Genomic DNA, 20,830 nt, shown 5'->3' with positions numbered 1-20,830 from the left:
AGCTGACTGCTGAGTAGCCCTGAGGCCTCAGGTTGCAAAGGCAGATTGGAACATTGTTGGCGGGCGCTGCCTCACCAAGTCACTGGGAGCGAGTGTGACGTCTGATGGTGTCAATTCCATTGTGCTGGAAGACGGTGGACTGGAAGCTGCTCACCATGTAAAACTGAAGCGCACGTGTGCACATAGTGAGAACACGTGTGTTTACATGACATAGCAACACGACGTTGTCTACAGTGCACACTTAAGAACTGTGCATCAAGATCCACCAAAAATTCGTGGCAGAACTCAGTGTTTTAGTTTACGATTTTGTGTTAGGCCAAATGCATAGTCATCCTGGGCCACAGGACGCAGGCAGCCCTGTTCTAGAACCTTCTTGGAAGTAGCATTTCTGGCGACATCTTCCTGATAATAGTCCTTTAACAGTCCTTAAACAAACCTGGGACTCTGCACGGAGGGGCACCAAGCTATCAGCACCCGAGCCGTGACATCTATTAGCTGTCCAGCTCTGGCTTGTGAGGAGGACGATCAGGACTTGTGTGTACGGTGCCCCTGAGGGGACTGCACATGCATGGGCATGAGCCGATGCTCCTCTGCAGCCAGGAATGGGCCTTGGGCACCGCTGCCCCCAGGGACCTGCTGCAGGGCTGTCTCCCTGTGACAGTCAGGGTCACTGCTGACCTTCTTACTTGAGACAATTTCTGATATCACATAGCTAATTAGTAGCAGGCCTGAACTTGTACTTTTCCAAATGTCAGCATTTGTTAAATTTGAGTAATATGTAAACCCTATGAAAAAGGAGTAAATTGTCATGGGCATCCTGAATTGACTAAAGGTATTATTGTCACTAATGTAATTTTTAAAAAATTACTAAGATAAATCTAGGTATGGAATTTTATATTTATTGATGTTATATTGCATTCCAGGCAAATTTATTAGGTAAATAGGAACAAAACCACAGAAAAATACAACTAATAACATTCAGCTAACATGGTAAATGGCCTTAAAATGCAGGAATTTGAAATGTGAGATGGACTTAACTGGCTGAGACACAGTTTCTTTTGAATTATCTTGTGCCTTCAGAATTTTTTTGTGTCTGTGAATATATAAGTTTGAGCTATTTTTCTTACACATAGTCCTTTTCTTTGAATAAGGTATCTTCAAGGAGAAAATAAAGATTACTCAGAAAGGTTTATTTCTTTACAAATTTAATTAATTAATTAAATTTCTTGAGATAGAGTCTCACTATGTCCTCCCCCGGGTAGAGTGCTGTGGCATCACAATTCATAGCAATCTCAGACTCTTGGGCTTAAGTGATTCTCTTGCCTCAGTCTCACAAGTAGCTGAGATTACAGGTACCTGCCACAACAGCCAGCTATTTTTTGGTTGCAGTTGTTGTTGTTTAGCAGGCCGGGGCCAGGTTCGAACCCGCCAGCCCTGGTGCATGTGACTGGCGTCCTAACCACTGAGCTATTTAAAGCAATGATGTTCTTCTAGCTCCCGTGGTGGCCATGACCAGGTGGGCACATTTTGGCTGACGTGCTCTGGAACCTGCCTGATGCAGGATGTTGACGCCTTGGTCACAGCCACTCTGCTCTGGTGCCACGCTGTGTCCCTTTGGCACAACATCAGCTCTTGTTTGTGCAGAGGAGGACATTTGCAGGGCTGTGTTAAAAGTCCTGGAAAGTCAGAAGTTTACCCAGAAATGCTGCCATGGCTACCTCCTCCCAGGAGGGAAATCAGAATTAAAACCCTGTGAGCTTCAGAACTGTGAAAATAACTCAGTGCATAGGCGGGCAGCTCTATCTCGGTGCTGTGGCGTCTCGGACTCCTCCTCCTTCATGTCCCTCTCGCAGTTTGGGAGCCATGTGCACCAGTGCTGCCCAGCAGCCAGAGCTCCGTCTGAAGAGGAGGTGCGCACGACGTCCTCTGCGTTTCTCATCCTGCAGTCCTGTCTGCTGTGCGGAACCCCCACCGTGAGGACACACACTATGGTGGGGCTGGGGCACTCGGCTTGTCCAGGTGGGGAGCATCCTTTTAGCTGTGCTCAGTGGAGTGGAGTGGGTTTCTTCCTGCTCTGACCGTGTCTCTTTGCTGACCAGCCCTGGGAGCCGCTGACTCCCCTGTGCCTCTCATACTCCCCTGGGAGATGCTGACCCCCTGGGCCTCGCATGCTCCTCTGGGAGACGCTGACTGCCTGGGCCTTTCATGCTCTTCTGGGAGATGCTGACCCCCTGGGCCTCTCATGCTCCTCTGGGAGACGCTGACCCCCCGGGCTTCTTATGCTTCTCTGGGAGACGCTGACCACCTGGGCCTCTCATGCTCTTCTGGGAGATGCTGACCCCCTGGGCCTCTCATGCTCCTCTGGGAGACGCTGACCCCCTGGGCCTCTCATGCTCCTCTGGGAGACGCTGACCCCCCGGGCTTCTTATGCTTCTCTGGGAGACGCTGACCACCTGGGCCTCTCATGCTCTTCTGGGAGACGCTGACCCCCCGGGCCTCTCATACTCCTCTGGGAGACGCTGACTGCCTGGGCCTCTCATCCTCCTCTGGGAGATGCTGACCCCCCGGGCCTCTCATGCTCCTCTGGGAGACGCTGACCCCCCGGGCCTCTCATGCTCCTCTGGGAGACGCTGACCCCCCGGGCCTCTCATGCTCCTCTGGGAGACGCTGACCCCCTGGGCCTCTCATGCTCCTCTGGGAGACGCTGACCCCCTGGGCCTCTCATGCTCCTCTGGGAGATGCTGACCCCCTGGGCCTCTCAACTTTTGAGAGACGCTGACCCCCTGGGCCTCTCATGCTCCTCTGGGAGATGCTGACCCCCTGGGCCTCTCATGCTCTCCTGGGAGACCCTGACCGCCTGGGCCTCACATGCTCCTCTGGCTCCTGAGAGGCTGCTCATGCTGAGTTGGGCCCCCGTGTACCAACGAGCCAACGCTGTTCATAGAAACAGTGAAATAAAGAGATGCATGGTTACCTATCAACTCTGGGGCTGGGAACCCATAGTGTGGACAATTCAGAGCTTTCTTAACTTTGGGAGCAGACTGAGCGGGCGTGGGTTCTGAGTTTCAGAGGAATGCTCTCAAATTCTTCTGCATTTTCCTCTTCAGTAGGACCCTGGTGGCTGGTTTGACAGCCCAGCTCGGCCCTGACTTTGGGGTGCACCTCCGGAAACTGTGGGGCAGTTATCTTTGTTCAGGTCTGGGGACTGCTAGGGGTGCTGCTGGAGGCTGCCCACAGACATCACCTCCATGTGATTGGGGCCAGGCCAGTTTAGCCACTGTTACCTAGAAAAGCACATTTACTAAAACTTAAAATTAGTGGTGAAATGATTTTTGTTTTTTTTTGACAGAGTCTCACTATGTCACCCTTGGTAGAGTGCTATGGTGTCACAGCTCACAGCAACCTCAAAACTCTTGGGCTTAAGTGATTCTCTTGCCTCAGCCTCCCAAGTAGCTGGGACTACAGGAGCCCACCACAACACCTGGCTATTTTTTGTTGCAGTTGTCATTGTTTAGCTGGCCCAGGCTGGGTTCGAACCTGCCAGCCTCAGTATATGTGGCTGGCGCCGTAACCATTGTACTATGGGCACCGAGCCATGATTTTGATTACTGAGAAAAAATAATATTATGGTCTTGATGGTAGGTAGTGACAGTGAATTTTAGTTTGGTGTTTGCCCGTCCCATTTGTGAGTTTCCATTTTATTGCCTCTAAACCGCTCTTTAGTTGCTATACAATGAGATTTTCTAAATGGAAATAGAAATAGAAGCCACTTCTACTTTGGTTGTGTATGGCCGTTGCCTTTAGTGTTTTTTCATATCCTCTCGGATCTGAAATGTCATCAGAGCAAAACTTCATTGGTTCAATTAAAAACTTTCTTTTTACGATGTCTTTCTTGTCATAACTGCTTGGGATTCTGGCTTCTGGAGTTCTTTCCAGGACTTGGTTTGTTTGTGCAGTGGCCTCATCACAGCTCACGGCAGCTTCCAACTCCTGGGCTTAAGTGACCCTCCTGCCTCAGCATCCTCAGTAGCTGAGACTGCACCATGCCCGGTCCCCAGAGCTTTATAGTAAAGCAGCTTTTTTTATTGTGGGGCTCACGTAGTGTTGGCTTCCATAGAAGATGTTGAAGAGCCATCAGAAAGGCCTTGGCAGGAGTGAGGAATGAAAACGTGGGAAGTAAGGGACTCCATTCAGGAGTGTCCGGCACTGGTAGGGCCGTGGGCAGGGGGTGACCGCTGACGAGTGAGCCTCCTGCTGCGCCCCCACACCCTGTGGCCAGCCATGTGGCGTGGCGTCTGACTGACACAGCGTCTACTTCACATGAGCACATCAGCATTTGTGCCTTTGGTAACTGTTACAATAAATGCATGTGCAATATTTTTACACATACAGGTGGCCTTATGCATGCAGAGTTGGCGGTGAATTTTGATAAAGTGAGGGTTCCTCCTGTCCTACAAGCACTCTCCTGGGCTCACCTGTCCTCTGGGGCCTCACACCCACTTGTGTTGGTGGTAACAGCCGTCCTTCTTTACGTTGACTCTTCCCAAGGTCTTGCTTTGTGCTGCAGCGTTGCTCTCAGGGGCCTGGCTCCCTGATGATGGAGAGCATCAGCACTCAGCTTCTCTAAGACCCGTGGTGATAACCTTTGGCAGTGGGGTCATTGCCTCTGTAAGTTAAGTTCAAGGTGTTTGTAGCCTCTGGTCCCAGCAGCTGGGGTCCTTGCTCCCAGTGCTATTTATCTTGCGAATTTTTCCTTCCAAGAGACGTTTTGGGAACTGGCTGGGAGATCCTTTGAAGTCCTCACGATTGGGGGCTCCACTGCGCTGAGTATGTGTGACCATGCAGACCCTGAACCATCTCCTCCTGTGGGTGGCCTCCCCGGCTGCCCTGTGAACACTGACGTCAGCTGACACGCGGACACTCACATGTCTGCAATGGGCTGTGTGTACATTGCTGTGTATATAACGGGGGTTGTCAGTGAAAAAACAGAGGGTGTTTGGAGGTGATTCAAGTAGAATTTAATGTTTGGTGTGATGTCTAATCTGCAAAATCATTTATGTTCTTAATCTGTAAATTTTCCTATTTGCTGAAAATGTTCAGAGTCAGGGTTTGTGGCAAAAATCAACAATTGCATAGGGAACATTTTCAGAGGGAGGGTTCAAGGCAAGGAGGACTGATTCAGTGCACCTAAACTCAGCTGCTGGTGACTCTCACATGTGAAGGGATTTTAAGCGGCCCTGTCATTATCACATAATCCACTAATTTCCCCATGGCTGTTTCTCAGCCCCACATCTCCTCTGAGACATGCACTTGTGTGAAGCAAGGCTGGTGAGTGGGCGCCCACCCCGTGTGCTACTCTATGTCCTGGCAGTTTCTGAGAGTCCACTCTGTGAGTAGCCCAGCGGCCTCTGCTGGCACTGGACGTCAGTCTGCCCCTTTCTTCCTAAGCACTTACCTTCTGTTCTGATGACTTGATTTAGTATTATGTTGACTTTTGAACTTTAAATTAAATTTCTGACACTCCAGGGGTTAACTTTGAAAAATCATTTCTTGGAATCCCAGTGGGTTTATAAAAAATTGAGAGAGGTTTCAGTGGCAAAACTCTACCAGGGGTGTCTACCCTGTGGCCCACAGGCCATACACGGATTATTTGAGGGCTGTTTACTTATCTCTGTTGTCAGATATTGAGAAAGATCTGCACAGACCTTTTTTTATGCTCATCAGCTTTTGCCAGTGTTTGTATATTTAATGTGAGGCCCAAAACAACTCTTATTTTTCCAGTGTGTGGTAGAAAAGAAAAACGGTTGGGTGCTCCAGCTGTTTGAATTGACAACCGCAGAGGGAGTGAGAAGATAGTGCTTTAAAATGTAAAGTGCAGAAGTGTTCCCTTTTCTCCACATCCACGCCAACATCTCTGGTCTTGGGATTTTGTGATATAGGCTAATCTTACTGGAGTTAGATGATATCTCAAAGTAGTTTTGATTTGCATTTCTCTGATGATTAAAGATGATGAGCATTTTTTCATATGTCTGTAGGCCGTGCACCTGTCTTCTTCAGAGAAGTTTCTCTTCAGGTCCCTTGCCCAGCCTGCGGTGGAAATGCAAATGGATACATTCCTTTTGGAAAGATGCTTGGAGAACACTTAGAGATCTAAAAATAGATCTGCCATTTAATCCTATAATTCCTACTAGGCATATACCCAAAAGACCAAAAATCACATCATAACAAAGAAATTTGTACCAGAATGTTTATTGCAGCCCAATTCATAATTGCTAAGTCATGGAAAAAGCCCAAGTGCCCATCAATCCACGAATGGATTAATAAATTGTGGTATATGTACACCATGGAATATTATGCAGCCTTAAAGAAAGATGGAGACTTTACCTCTTTCATGTTTACATGGATGGAGCTGGAACATATTCTTCTTAGTAAAGTATCTCAAGAATGGAAGCAAAAGTACCCAATGTACTCAGCCCTACTATGAAACTAATTTATGGCTTTCACATGAAAGCTATAACCCAGTTATAACCCAAGACTAGGGGTAAGGGGGAAAGGGAGGGGAGGGAGGGGGTATGTAGGTGGAGGGAGGGTGATTGGTGGGATTACACCTGCCGTGCATCTTACAAGGGTATATGTGAAACTTAGTAAATGTAGAATGTAAATGTCTTAACACAATAACTAAGAAAATGCCAGGAAGGCTATGTTAACCAGTGTGATGAAAAAGTGTCAAACAGTCTATAAAACCAGTATATGGTGCTCCATGATCACATTAATGTACACAGCTATGATTTAATAAAAAAAAAGTTAAGTGCATGTCATTGTCTATTTTGTTTACAGGGTGATATTATCTGCAGAACTGCTCTGCCCTGAAGCAGGTACGGCCCCCTTGGTCGTATCAATACACACTTGGTAATGGAAGCAGGAATGGAGAACCTGTCTACTTTTGCCTCTGATCGTTCTCCTCAAATAAGTTATAAAAATGAGTCTTCAAAGCTGTTAAATGAGAATTTTACATGAGGTCTGTCTTTTGAAGTCCTGTCAGATGTGCAGGGTGGGAGGAGGGTCTCAGGGCTCCAGAGGCATCACAGGCGCTCAGCGTTCTCCAGGACCCTCGTCACCACGAACACTGACGTCCAGGAGGCCGCAGGAGGGAGTGTGTGTCATTTATTAATGTGCTCTAGGAGAAGAGAACCAGCCTGAAAAGTTCTTTCTCCAGGAGATGGGTTATGCCTTTCTTTCTTCCAGGGAGAATTTCCAAGGAGACAGAGAGGGGAGTTAGGGCTCGGCACCCATAGCACAGTGATCACAGTGCCAGCCACATACACGGAGGCTGTTGGGTTCGAACCTGGCCCGGGTCAGCTAAACAACAATGACAACTGCAGCAAAAAGTAGCCAGGCATTGTGGCGGGCGCCTGTAGTCCCAGCTACTTAGGAGGCTGAGGCAAGAGAATTGCTTGAGCCCAAGAGTTTGAGATTGCTGTGAGCTGTGACGCCAGGGCACTCTACCAAGGGTGATAAAGTGAGACTCTGTCTCAAAAAAAACAAAAAACAAAAAAGAGTGGGGCGGTACCTGTGGCTCAAAGGGGTAGGGCACCGACCCCATATGCCGGAGGTGGCGATTTCAAACCCAGCCCCAGCCAGAAACTGCAAATAAACAAATAAATAAATAAATAAATAAATAAATAAATTTAATTAAATTAAAAAAAAAAAGAGGGGAGTTAAAAGGAAGCAGAAGGCTGGCATTTGTAGAGCACTTTGCAAACTCCATGCTGTTTTATACCAAAAAGATGGGGGGTTGTGTGCCTCACCCTGGGTGTGATAGGTTGGTCTTCAGCCTGGTGGTGATGCAGCTGCACTGCCCACTCTGTCCTGGCACCCACACGGCCCAGGCCTCAGGCTGCCCAGGCTGCGTTGAGCCTCCAATGAGCAGGGACCAACAAGTGTGGTCCCATGGTGGGCAGAGGCAGGTCTGCCTCACCGTTTTCTCTGTCTGGGCCTGAGCCCCTCCCTGCCTGCTGGGAACTTGTGTCTGTGTCGTGATTGTCTCTCTTTGAGTTACCAGTTTCTATGTACCGTTTCTTAGTTTGCATTCGGGCCCAGTTTCTGAGGCTGTGGCCTTCCCGTCCAATCTAATCAGTGCACTTTACCTTTTGTTCCGTCCTTTCCTTCCAGCATCATTCACTATGCAGACGCTGTCTGCAGAGCCCGTCCTGGCCTCCCCTCTCCTGAGCTCAGTCATCTGGCCATGAGATGTCCTCCCCACCCAGCCCTCTGCCACCCTGGGGGACCCCCCACTTTGGGCCCTCAGTCGTGGGAGCATCCTGGATGTTCACATAGGAATTCTTGAATCCTGCCTCCAGTCCCCAAACCTGCAGTGGGACAAGGGCTGTGAGTCTCCCCTTGTCCCCTCCGCATGGCCATGCTGGAGACTTCCCACCCCGCCTACCCCCCTGCAGGGGAGGACTGTCCCTCGAGCCCCAGCACACAGACTTGGGCTGGGATTTTCCTTCTCTCAAAGTCCCCTCGGTAGATTTGTACCACTGTCTTCATCTTGATGAAGACGATGAAATGCCAGCCTTCTGCTTCCTTCTAACTCCCCTCTTTTTTTTTTTTTTGAGACAGAGTCGCACTTTGTCACTGTCAAATGGCACTGTCATTTTTTAGTACGTTTTCAGCAAACATTTTATATGAATTATCTCAGGTAATGCTAGTAGCAGCCCTGTGAGGGGAGGAACTGTCATTTCCCTCACTTTATTGACAAAAGCATGTCTTTGATGAATGTGCTGCCCAAGGCCACACAGACAACGGCCAGTCATGCCCTGACCCTGGTGCACCAACTCCACAGCCTGATACTCTTTGGACTTGCTTGGAAACTCAGTGCTCCAGGGGCAGGTGACCGAGGGTGGTGCTGCCAGAAGGCCAGGCAGGCTGTTGGCACTGGCAGTTGGCCCCAAGGTGTGCCAGACAGAGAGGGGCCTTCTGCAGCCCACTCTGGGCACTAGGGTCACCTCGGGTCTCTCCAGAGCCTCCTCCGTGTTTCTGGGCACAGGGAGTGTCTCCCAGTGCATTTGGGGCCTGAGAACTGGGAGAAAGGGCTCCTCTGAGAAGGTTCCAGGCTGTGGTGGTAAGTCTGGGACTGAATGGGGCATCTCTGGTGACTAAGCAAAAGCACCCCTGCCAAGTTCTGAGGCCAGTGTGTGGTGGTGACTTTTATGTCAGGGTTATTGGGGTTTATTTATGTCATTGCGTAAATTGTGACCTGTATGATTTGCATGGTTTGGTGAGTTTGGAAAGCTGCAGTCATAGAACCAAGACCAGGGCCGATAATGGGTGTGTGAGGTTTGTAGCAGCCCAGGTCCCTTTGTAGTCAGTTCCCCACCCCACACCCGGGCCCCAGACCTGATCTGTGTGCTGTGTCATAGCATCACAGGTGGGAACCTGCTGCCTGGGTGGTGGTGTTAAGACTAAATCCCACCACTAAGAGATCACCAGACACACATGCAAAAAACAAAGGAGTGACTTTATTCAAGCATGCTTGGACCATACCTCCAGCAGGACACTGCTCAGGGGGGACGACCCCGAGGTATAGATGATGGCAGGTTTTATACTCTTTGGCGTGATGCATTTTGGGTTGCAACAAAACGCGGAAGAAATTTCCTGGGGGAAACCGGGACCAAGTTGGGGGTTGGTTGGCGCAGGGATTGAGGTAATTTAGGAGGTTTACGATTGGCTAGCTCTGTCTAGGACGGGCTCCACCCAGAGGCTGTGAGAACAAAGCCGTGCATGCTGAATTGGCTGGCTCTATCTGGAACTGATGCTGCCCAGAGGCTGTGAGACCTGGGAGGGCGGCCCTCACTGGTTGTGGTTAGGGTACAAGGGCTAACTTTCACCCAGGGGGCGGCCGCTGAGAATCTCTTAGCCCCTGATGAAAGACGGACTCTGTCCCGCCTGCCTCACCTTGCTAACTAATCTTTCTACCTTCTCTCCCATATCCCCTATGTCTCCCACTGCCCTCAACATCTCTGGGTGGGAGTTAGTCAGTGTTGTAGTGTAAATAACTCACTTGTAGTCAAAACCCTCTCTTTCCAGCAATTAAAGAATGACTACAAAGTTTGTTAAAAACTATTCCTCTTGCTGCAAAAAAACTGTGGTTGCTATGTTACAAACTGTCTTAAGATAAGGTGCTGGGATTCGGCAGAAGGCCCAAGGTCAATTACTTATTTAGAACTAGAGGAAAAAAAAATGGTCTTCTTAAACTGGTTTTTAGCCGTTTTTTCTCCCCACTTCTCTGCCCCACCGCAGGGTTAGGATTTGCCGCCCGGCCCTTCAGTGCCCAGGGCCTGTGTGCAGGGCCTGTGAGTCTGAGATGCTGCTTTCCAGTTGCGGGTGTGGGCTGTTTCCAGTTCTTGGCTGCTGTGGGCCAGGCCACCATACTCTGTGGTAGATGGGTTCCTAGCAAACATATGTAAGGAGGCGTGTGGGAAGTGTGTGTTTCCACTGCCAAGGCTGAGATGCCACTTACTGCACGTCCCATGCTGTGGTGCAGCAGCCAGTGGTTCTGCTCCTGTGCTGTGAGCCCCACTCTGTGGTGTCACCTCCCCGTGTGGGGCGGTGGCCCCGTGGTTCTGCTCCTGTGCTGTGAGCCCCACTCTGTGGTGTCACCTCCCCGTGTGGGGCGGTGGCCCCGTGGTTCTGCTCCTGTGCTGTGAGCCCCTCGCTGTGGTGTCACCTCCCCGTGTGGGGCGGTGGCCCCGTGGTTCTGCTCCTGTGCTGTGAGCCCCTCGCTGTGGTGTCACCTCCCAGTGTGGGGTGGCGGCCCCGTGGTTCTGCTCCTGTGCTGTGAGCCCCACTCTGTGGTGTCACCTCCCCATGTGGGGCGGTGGCCCCGTGGTTCTGCTCCTGTGCTGTGAGCCCCTCGCTGTGGTGTCACCTCCCCGTGTGGGGCGGTGGCCCCGTGGTTCTGCTCCTGTGCTGTGAGCCCCTCGCTGTGGTGTCACCTCCCTGTGTGGGGCAGTGGCCCCGTGGTTCTGCTCCTATGCTGTGAGCCCCACTCTGTAGTGTCACCTCCCTGTGTGGGGCGGTGGCCCCGTGGTTCTTCTCCTGTGCTGTGAGCCCCACTCTGTGGTGTCACCTCCCTGTGTGGGGCGGTGGCCCTGTGGTTCTGCTCCTATGCTGTGAGCCCCACTCTGTAGTGTCACCTCCCTGTGTGGGGCGGTGGCCCCGCGGTTCTTCTCCTGTGCTGTGAGCCCCACTCTGTGGTGTGGTGTCACCTCCCTGTGTGGGGCAGCGGCCGCGCAGTTCTGCTCCTGTGCTGTGAGCCCTGTGGTGTGGTATCACCTCCCCGTGTGGGGTGGGCAGCGGCCCCGCAGTTCTGCTCCTGTGCTGATGCCGTCATCCTGTGCTCATTTGCCGTCCTGTCTCTTACTTGGGACTGTCTTCCCATCTTACATGTGAGAAGATGTCCAGATTCCAATATAAGAAATCCTATTGTTTCTGTATTTGTGATGCTTTTCTCAGCAGAATTGCGGTTCCATTGGGTCCATATCTGTGGGTTTAGAACAGAAGAGATGTCGGGTGGACCCCTGATCCTACTGGGTTTGACGCGGCCAGTGCTCATGCCTGGCTGCCGTCTGTGCTCTCCTGAAGGCCCTGAGAGGAGTGGCCACCTGTGCCTGCCCCCACAGCTCACAGGCCCTGCCCTGCCCTGCTCAGGAGCAAACGGACGGAGTGGATCCTGGGAATACAGCCCCGTTGCTGGCCCTGAGGTGCGTCTCCCTTGCTGTTTGTGAATTCCTGTGAGCTGGGAAGACAGGACAGCACTGGGGTTCTGGCACCTCCTGATTTGTTGTTCCTTTTGGTCACATTCCTGAAAGCTGCTGCCTCTTGTGTGTGGGGTGTTACTGTCGCACGCACCAGTGGGAGCGAGTGTCTTCTGCGGACATGTGATGGCTGGTCAGCCTGGAGGAGGGTTAGTGTCTGACTGTCCTTCTGCAATGTCACTGCTGGGTCCTGTGTTTCTAAATAGGAAGATTTTAGACCAGCGGTTCTCAACCTGTGGGTCACAACCCACAGGGACTGTATTAAAGGGCTGCAGCATTAGGAAGGTTGAAAACCACTGTTTTAGATGAACACTTCTATTATCTTCTGTTTATTTCTTGGTAAATTTTACATGTAGCATAAATCCATGGATCTCAAGTCTGCAATTCTGAGTTGTGAACATGCCTGTGCCAGGTGGCATAGCTGTCAGGAGTCACCAACTTATGTCACGCAGGGTCCTTGGTGCCTCTTCCTGTCAAAGGCACAGCTCCCCCCATGCCAGGACACAACTCGCTGGCCCCTTCTGCCACGTACCTGGTTTTCCATTTCTAGGCCGATGGAAGTGGCCTCTCGGGTGCGTCCCTCCACCTCTGCCGCTCAGCCCGCCCCCGTGTTCACCGGGCTCAGCAGTTGGCCCTCCTTGCTGAGTGACATCCCACTGAGTGGGCAGGCCACATTTTAAACATCATTTTCCTGTGGATGGACCTCTCCTTCAGTTTTTAGCTGTTATGAGTAAGTCTCTGGAAACATTCTCCTATAATTCTTTGTATGACGCGTGTTTTCATTTCTCTTGGACTAACACCTCGGAGCGGAGTTTCTGGGCCATTGAGCGTGCTTCTTCCCCAGGTGGTGATCTTCCTTTATCAGGGACTCAGGTGTCAGCTGCTCTGGGTCCTTGCCAGGGCGCTTTTGGCCTGTCTGGTTTGAGCCTTTCTTGTTGGGATGCAGCGAGTCACACGGTGGTTTCAATGTCCTTTCCCAGCGCTCTGTTTGGGACACAGCTCCCTGGTCTTGGCAGAGGGGCTGTGGGGTCAAATGGGTGTTTGAAACACAGCTGTTGTCCACTCCCCCCACCCCAGACCTTGAGCAAGTGATGTGGTTTCAGACTCGGCTTCCTCACCTGTGAGGGGTTGGCACCATGCCTGTCTCGAGGTGGGAAGGAGCAACTGGTGCACAGACATCTGAGCTGTCCTCTCCCGTTTCTGAGTCTTGTGCTGTGTGCTTTGGCACCCGGCGTGGCAGCACACGTAGCCTCTTGCTTTCCCATGCGTGTCCGATACCTGTGGCTGCTCCAGGCAAGTGCAGGAGAACATAGGGCTTGGCCAGGAGGCTGCTGCAGATGGGGATGCTCCACACTCGGTGGGGCCTATTTCCAGGCGAGTGGCCTGAGCACAGCACAGGTGCTCCTCATCTGAGTATTTCCAAGTCCCGCTCCTTCTGCAGCTTCCACTTATGGGGAATTGGTTGCACTGCACGTGACCCTTATTTCAAAGATGGATGAATCACATTAATTTGACAGAAAACAGCAATCTGTAGATCCCAAGCAATGAGGTGTCTATGGAGGAGCGATGGGCTTTACTTTTCCTGGCTGTACTTTTCCTCTGAGTAGATGAAATCAGGGGCCTCTTGGTAGTGTGTGTGTTATAGAAATGGGCTCTCAGCCTTTGGGCCCACTAGTTTACTGAAAAGAAATATTTTTTCTTTCAATCAATATAACTTTATTTGCTGAAGATAAATGTATTTAAGAACATGCTGGGTAATGCTATGAAATTAATGTTATTCACACTCAGTTGGAATAGAAGTGCCTTCAACCTTTCAGCAAAAGCCAAAGCGAATTACAGCACAAATTTCACTTCAGAGGCCACCTTCCTGTGGAGAGGTCTGGGCCGAGGTCGGGTCTGGGCCGAGGTCAGGTCCTCGGTTTGCTGTTGTTTCCATAGCAGAATGCTGCTGTGTGCGCCATGACGGCTGGAAATATGCTGTCGTGTTAGTTTTGTAAATGTCTGTGTTGAAAGTCCTCTGTGGACGTAACCTCCTGTGGGTCACTCAACAGAAGTTTCTCTGAAGATGCCTGATTTACGATGCTGCTGGGTCGGGTCTTTCTGTTCCACTCCCTTGGGCCCAGCTGCCAACCCTCAGTCTGACTTTAGATTTGGTTTTCCCCCAGGGCTGCCCAGAGTGGCCACAGGTGTGCCGAAGTCACAGGGAAGACAACCAGAGCTTTCAGATACCATGGGTGGCTTCACCTGGTTGGCAGCTCGGGGCCCAGGGTGCTCAGGGAGGGGGGACCCCTGGATCTCTGCTTAGGGCCCAGGGTACTTGGGGAGGGGGGACCCCTTGAGCTCTGCTTGAGGCCCAGAATGCTTAGGGAGGGAGACCCCTTGAGCTCTGCTTGGGGCCCGGGGTGCTCAGGGAGTGGGGACCCCTGGAGCTCTGCTTAGGACCCAGAGTGCTTGGGGTGGGGGTGTCCCCTGGAGCTCTGCTTGGGGCCCGGCCCCTTCCTTTTGGTTTGTTACTTAATAATTTTTTCTGCACTTACAAATAACTCAAGCTGTCTAAAAAACAGAATAAAAATCAAAAGGGAGGTGTGCAGGAAGCTGACCAAGTGGGTGGTTGGTGGATGGGGCACACGGGACTCGGGCCTGAGGTGCCAAGCTGGGCGTGTGGGCCTCTTGCATCTGTGCAAGGGGTGGCAGACAGGGGTTGTTCTCACCCAAGGTGGTGCCGAGGGCGGCCAGTCCGCTGCTGATGTCGAGTAAGCAAATTCCCGTGATTTATAACTCATCTGTGTCTGTCTTTTAGAAAGTTGTACATACAGTGGGTGCCAGAAAATGTATACACCTTTTAAGAATAGAAAAAACTATATTACAACTATAATACGCAGTATACATCCACTGATAATGTTTGTCATCTTGTATGTGGTATATTGAATCTCTTGTAATGGCAGAAGTCAAACAACTCAAGTGTTATAATTCTAACAGTCTTTTTTCTTTCTTAAAAGGTATACACATTTTTTAGGTGCCTTCCATATGCGGTTTTATACTTCTTTTTTCAGTAAATGTATCATAAGCATTTCATGTTACCTATTTTAAAGATAATGTTCTCTAGAATCCACATAATATTCCATTGTTATGTTATTTAATTATTTATCTATTGTAGGAAATTCCTTTGTTTTTTTGTCTTGCCATTTAAATAAATAAGCCCATCTTTGCAGATAGTCTTTTGCATACATATTATTTTCTTAGAACAAATCCCTGGAAGTGAAATATCAGGGTCACTTACTTGACATGTTTCTGAGAGTTGCCAGGTTTTCCTTCAGAGAGCTGTGTCCCTCCCTCTCAGCACGAGTGTGCCGTGCTCACGCATCTCAAGTATGTCCCTGGGGAGTTTCATTATTAAGGAATTTTTATTGGAAAAAATATGCAGTCTTATTTTGGTTTTTGTTCCTTATGCTAAGTAAGTTTATTTTTTCTTTCATAAATTTTATTGGTAAAATTATTATAAATATTTGTCTCATTTGTCCATTAAATTCTTATATTTAAAGTTTAAATCCTTGTGAAAGCAAATTAATCTTTTCCTTTGATTTCCTTTTAGAAAGGCTTCCTTATCTTAAACTCTGACCTTTGCTTTCTCTACCAGATAATGGAGAGAAGCCCCCTTTTCTGTCCAGGCTGATCTGTGTGTGGCTGGAGTACTTATTGGGGGGGGGTCCTCCTGTCACCACCTGGCCCCCACCTGTGTGTTGGTGATTTATTTGTGGACACTGTGGATCATAACATAGCTGTTCCTAGGACACGATCAGGTATGAGGCTTTCCTAACACAGCCTTGTGCTGCAGAGTTCCTGTTCTAAAATTACGGTTGCTGTGTGAACACAGCAAGATGCCAAGGGCCAGCAGGCCCTGGTCCCTGATGGCCTGAGGGGCCTGCATTGACTTCGGTCCCTTCCTCGATGACGTCCTGCCTCTTGTGTGCACTGGTCTCTAGAAGCTCCTCTGTGGCACTGTAGGCCCTGGCTGGCTCCTGGGCTCCTAGGCTGGTCATGTCTTTAACTTAACGCCAGGGCAGAATGAGCTGAACCTAGAGGTCCACATTCAACTTTGCAAGGTGGTGGCTGTTGTCTGACATTTACCATGTACAGAAACTCTGCTACTGCTACCTGGTAATAATTATGAAATTATTAGCTCAGGGAGTGATCCTGGTAGGAACAAGAATTTTCTTTTTTTTTTTTTTTTTTAGCAAGACAGTTGGGACAAAATAAGAGCTTCAACTATGTTGAACAGTTTGATGAGAATATTTCAGATTGTATATGAAACCAGCACATTGTACCCCTTAATTGCACTAATGTACACAGCTATGATTTAACAATAAAAATTAAAAAAAAAAAAAATGTCAAAAAAAAAAGATTTACTTACTTGAAGTCAACACCAGAGGGTGCCACAGACAGGAAGCTGCCGCCGTGGCCACAGGCACGCTGTCCCAGCAGGTGTCTGCACAGGCCTGCGTCTGCCTCTGGAACCAGTGAGCTGTGCCTCCCCATACTGCTGGCATCATGCAGCTGCGGGACAAACTGTGAGGCTCAGATAAGGAGTGGCTTGATAATGAAACCTCACCGGCAAGGTTTAGGTTATGATGCTCATCTGCAGCTTCTGACGTTGGCCAGATATCATTCACTTCTTAACTCAATTTAATAATCTCTCTCCCCTGGGAGACTTGCAGAAGTGACAGTCAGACTCAGGAATTTAGTGTCTAGTAAAAAGAATAGAGTCCCAAGTTAAGGGGAATCAGATGAGCCATTTCCCAATACTACTTGCCATAGTCGAAAACTATTCTGGAGAAATCGTTCATGTAATTGGACCGTTTCAAAGGGAACTCGCCATGCAAAGTGCTGCATTTCAGTGGGGGACTTCTGAGCACCCAGAGGGGCTCCCAAGTGATTCTTTCTCATTCTGACACCATGAACGTGCTTAAGAGGCCCTTTTCTTCATTCTTTGGATATAAAACCCAACTTTAAGAGCTTATCTCATACTTTGTGGTGCTGTTTCCAAAGGATGAAGGGCCCAGGCTCAGTCACAAACTAATTGTTCCATCCTTCAGAAAACCTGTGCTGAGTTGCCGAGGCTGCTGGTGCTGCAGGCTGAGGGCACAGTGGATCCGAGGGTGAGGTGCATGTGGGAGGAGGACTCTGTCATCCCAGCTGGCTGCTCAGTCTTCTTAGTTCCTGGTCTCTCCCCTCAGAGGCTGCGGGGGGTGGCCCTCCTCTTCCTCACCCTCAAGGGCAGGGGTCTTCCAACTGCGGCCCGTAGGCCACATGAGGCGGTGTGATTGCATTTGTTCCTGTTTTGTTTTCAAAATAAGATATGTGCAGTGTGCATAGGAATTTGTTCATAGTTTTTTTTTTTTTTTTAAACTATAGTCTGGCCCTCTAACGGTCTGAGGGACAGTAAACTGGCCCCCTGTTTAAAAAGTTTGAGGACCTCTGCTCAAGGGCATCTGGGCTCTGCAGGGCTGAGCTGGCAGAAACTTGTTACCTGGTGTGGCTCATTTCCTGCAGGTGAAAGCACAGGGATGAAGCACCTGGGGGATCATTTGTGGCCACACGGTTGGTGCTGGCTGGACCAGGGCCTGACTGTCCCCTTTGGCGTCTTTGCCTAAGCTGTGCTCCGATGTTGGGGGACGACTCTGCCCCAGCCATGTGCTGCAGGACTTTGGGCTGGTGGACAGACAAGAAGTGGGGTCTGCAGGCTTCCTGCAGCCTGGGCAAGAGCAAAAAGATTCCCCTCATTGCACCTGAACCTGCCTTTCTTGGTAACTGACCTACAACTCTTCTGATGTTGAGGTTTTATCCTAAACCCCTAAAGCTGTCCTTTTCAGATCCTGAATGTGAGGGGACAGAACTGTCCAGCAACAATGGGCTTCCAACTGCAGAAAGGCCCATGAGAACTCTGCAAAGGAATGGCTTCACTATTTTGAATCCTCTTTGCCTTCACTGTGATGTTTTCAGCTATTTTCAAGGCTTATTTCCATTCAGCAACACCTGGAAACAGAAATAAGTTGAATGACATCAGCTTTGGGCCTCTGCAAACCAGAGGCAAAGGCAAAAATTCAGGAGCAAGAACCCTGGGTGTAAATGGCGATTGGTTTTAGAAAGAGACTGAAGGGTTGAGACGAGTCCCAGTAAAGGGGCGGAAGGACCACTGGGATCTCGTAGAGCTGCGCGTGTCTTGGTAGACAGGGCACAGCCATGCTCTGCATTCAGGGAACAGGAGAGAGGTAGGGGCCCGTGCACTGGTTGCCATGGTGATTCCTCATTATCTCCCAGGCACAGGGAGGCTTGTGCGCAGGGCACTGCAGCTTATGAATGTGGTGCGGCTTCTCCCACTGATGCTTTGTGTGTACGTGCAGTGCATGTGCGTGTGTGCACACGTGTGTGTGTGTGTACATGAACACGATGACCATGTTCATGCCGATATTGCCAGGTTTCCAGCTACATGCAAGCACTTTGCAGGGCATGTACTGTCCCTGGGGCAAACACATTTCTGTGCTGCTCTAGGTGAAGGGTCTGAGCTTTAAATGTCAGGGGTCCATGTGGTGTGATTTCTTTGCAGGAGTGGAGGGGGAGAGACAAGGGAAAAGAAGAGAAGGGGGAGAAAGAGAGAAAGGAGAAATCACATGCTTCTTGACTGAAACAAGCTTACAGCATCAGTTTTCAGAGGTAGCCTGAGGTCCGCGTGCAGACCTGGACGCCCAGCGGGCAGCACCTGTGTCTGAGAGGCAGCTTGTTTGTGGGGCGTCAAGGTGTTTTCGGTCCTGACTTGAGGGAAATATTTTTGAATTGAAGGTTTTTACAGAATATGTCTCAGAGTGGGGAAGGCTGTTTATTGGAATAGTTTGGAGCAAATCACCTGAGCTGACATTACGTTAGGATGAAGATGTGTGCACAAGCCTGTGTGCGTGTGCTGTGTGCATGCGTGTGAGGGGGGCTGTGTGCAGGGAAGTGCTGGCCCAGCAAATCCTGTTGCCCTCAGCTGCCCATTTCCATTGTGACATTCTGTCCTCATTTTGGTGGAAGCTGAGTCCCTGGAAGGGCAACACCCAGGCCTATGTGTCCCGTGTGTGGCAGCAGAGACAGGGACAGCCTGGAGCATGGTGGGGAGCACGGTTCCAGCCCTGCTATGGGAGCTCAATCTGGTGATTTGGGGCTGGTGGGCAGAGCGACCCCTGGGGGTCAGCCCAGCGCTTTGGTGTGAAGTTGGGCATTTTAGTGAGCGTCCATCTGGCTTTTGTGTGAACTTCTTTATTAAGCTTACATGCGAGTCTCACTTGTATTCTTAAATCTTGGGAGATATTAAAAAATTGATTTACCATCATAACCCAGAAAAAGAAACATTCCTGGTCACACTTGCCTGAGTGTAAGGTGGGGGCAGAGGCTAAGAGCCTCAGCCTTGTTCTTGGCAGGTGGCCCCCTGACAGTTGGAGCTGTTAAGAAACAGCTTTGTTGTCTTAGCCACTGGTTTGCCCCCTGGAGCCCTCGGCTAGAATGCGGGATGGGGCTGCCGTCTCACTTCAAGGTATCTCCAGGGAAGAAAGGGGTGCAGTGTGGGTTGGAGGTTATGTCAGGTGGGAAGCACATGCTTCCCCAGGGAGGCATGTACACACATGTGCATGGTGTCCGTCCCCCAGGGAGGCATGTACACGCATGTGCATGGTGTCCTCCCACCAGGGAGGCAAGTACACGCGTGTGCACGGTGTGCATTACCTTGACCCACAAGCAGCCTCAGGAGCAGCCACGGGGGGCCTTTCTGGTCAGGAAAGTTAGTTCAGAGTCAATAGGTCGATTCCTATTTGGTCATTTTGTTTATTCTACATTTGGACTCCAGCTGAGTGGCTCTTAGGGAGACACCTCCCCAAGCATCTGACTCCTGTTGGGCGGGCAGGTGAGCATTGCCCACAGCTGCTATCCCTGGTGCCCAGCGGGAAGGCTGCTGATGGAATCCTGCACATGAGGTCCTCTCCCTGACCACTCCCGACACGCAGGGTGTGCTGTGGTGTGGGGGCTGCTGGGAGCCCCCTAGAGAGGGGTGTCTTTATTGGCCTGTTCATAGGTAACTGGTGGCAGGCCTGCCGGCAACATGGTGTCCAGACTCTGCATTCACAGTGACATCCTCCCGACTCTGTATTCACAGGGACGTCAGTGTGGGCAGGCAAGGAGGCTCCTTACCCCAGACAGCACCATGGCTGAGTGAGAAGTGCTACGTGGCAGGTGCTCAGGAGAGACTGTGAGGCCAGCAGGGGCTGTGACCTCCGCGTCTCTGGTCTGGGGCTGGGCCTGACATGGCTGTGGGAACAGGGCTGGGTTGGAGGTGGACAGCAGCACAAACAAGGGATGACTGGAGCCATAAGTTGGGGCCAGGGCCTCAGTGTCACATGTGAAGCTAGAAGAGTGCCCAGTCCAACGTCAGGACTGGCAGGCAGGAAGAGGGCAAAGCTGTGTCATCCCCTTGGGTGAGCACCAGGCACCACTGAGGGGTGCTCAGGAGGGCCTGGACTCTGCTCACCAGTCTCCAGGGTGCTGACCTTCCCTGGCCCTTGATGGTGCTGGTGCTGCTGTGGGGACACAGGGTCTATCCCTGCCTAGGAGCCCCAAGGACCTGTCCTAGGACAGTACTGGCTCCATTTCAGGGTTTCATGAACTGATTTCTCCATGTGGTGGTCAGAGCCTGTACATCAGAGCCTGTGCTCACATGGAGCCCAACAGCAAGGGTCCTGGTGGCAGGGCAGAGGGTCTGAGCAGAAGGAGCCAGGCGGGTTTCACATGACCCTTCTCCAGCCAATTGATGGGGAGGCCAGGGTGTGGGTGGACACGAATCTGTGGGGTCATCCTGGATATGGGGGGACATGGTGTCTATGGGTCATCCTGGATGAGGAGGGACATGGTGTCCCTGGGGTCATCCTCAGTGTGGATGGACACGGTGTCTGTGGGTCATCCTGGGTATGGAGGGACACAGTGTCCAT

General features: G+C 50.6%; 1 protein-coding gene across 4 annotated transcripts in view; it reads left to right on the top strand.

Moving 5' to 3' along the window:
- Positions 1 to 20,830, top strand: part of PTPRN2 (protein tyrosine phosphatase receptor type N2) — an 834,764-nt gene that overhangs the window by 154,593 nt on the left and 659,341 nt on the right. The window contains exons 1-2 of one of the 4 annotated variants that reach the window (XM_053609610.1): positions 5,313 to 5,328; positions 6,838 to 7,018. The exons of the other annotated variants lie outside the window; for them this stretch is intronic. The gene's annotated coding sequence lies outside the window, so the exon portion shown is untranslated. Of the gene's footprint in view, positions 1 to 5,312; positions 5,329 to 6,837; positions 7,019 to 20,830 lie in introns of those variants that run through there. 4 annotated transcript variants of the gene reach the window in all.

This window comes from Nycticebus coucang, chromosome 11 (assembly GCF_027406575.1).
Source record: "Nycticebus coucang isolate mNycCou1 chromosome 11, mNycCou1.pri, whole genome shotgun sequence".
Classification (NCBI taxonomy): Eukaryota; Metazoa; Chordata; class Mammalia; order Primates; family Lorisidae; genus Nycticebus; species Nycticebus coucang.
This window is presented reverse-complemented; position numbering and strand designations above follow the sequence as displayed.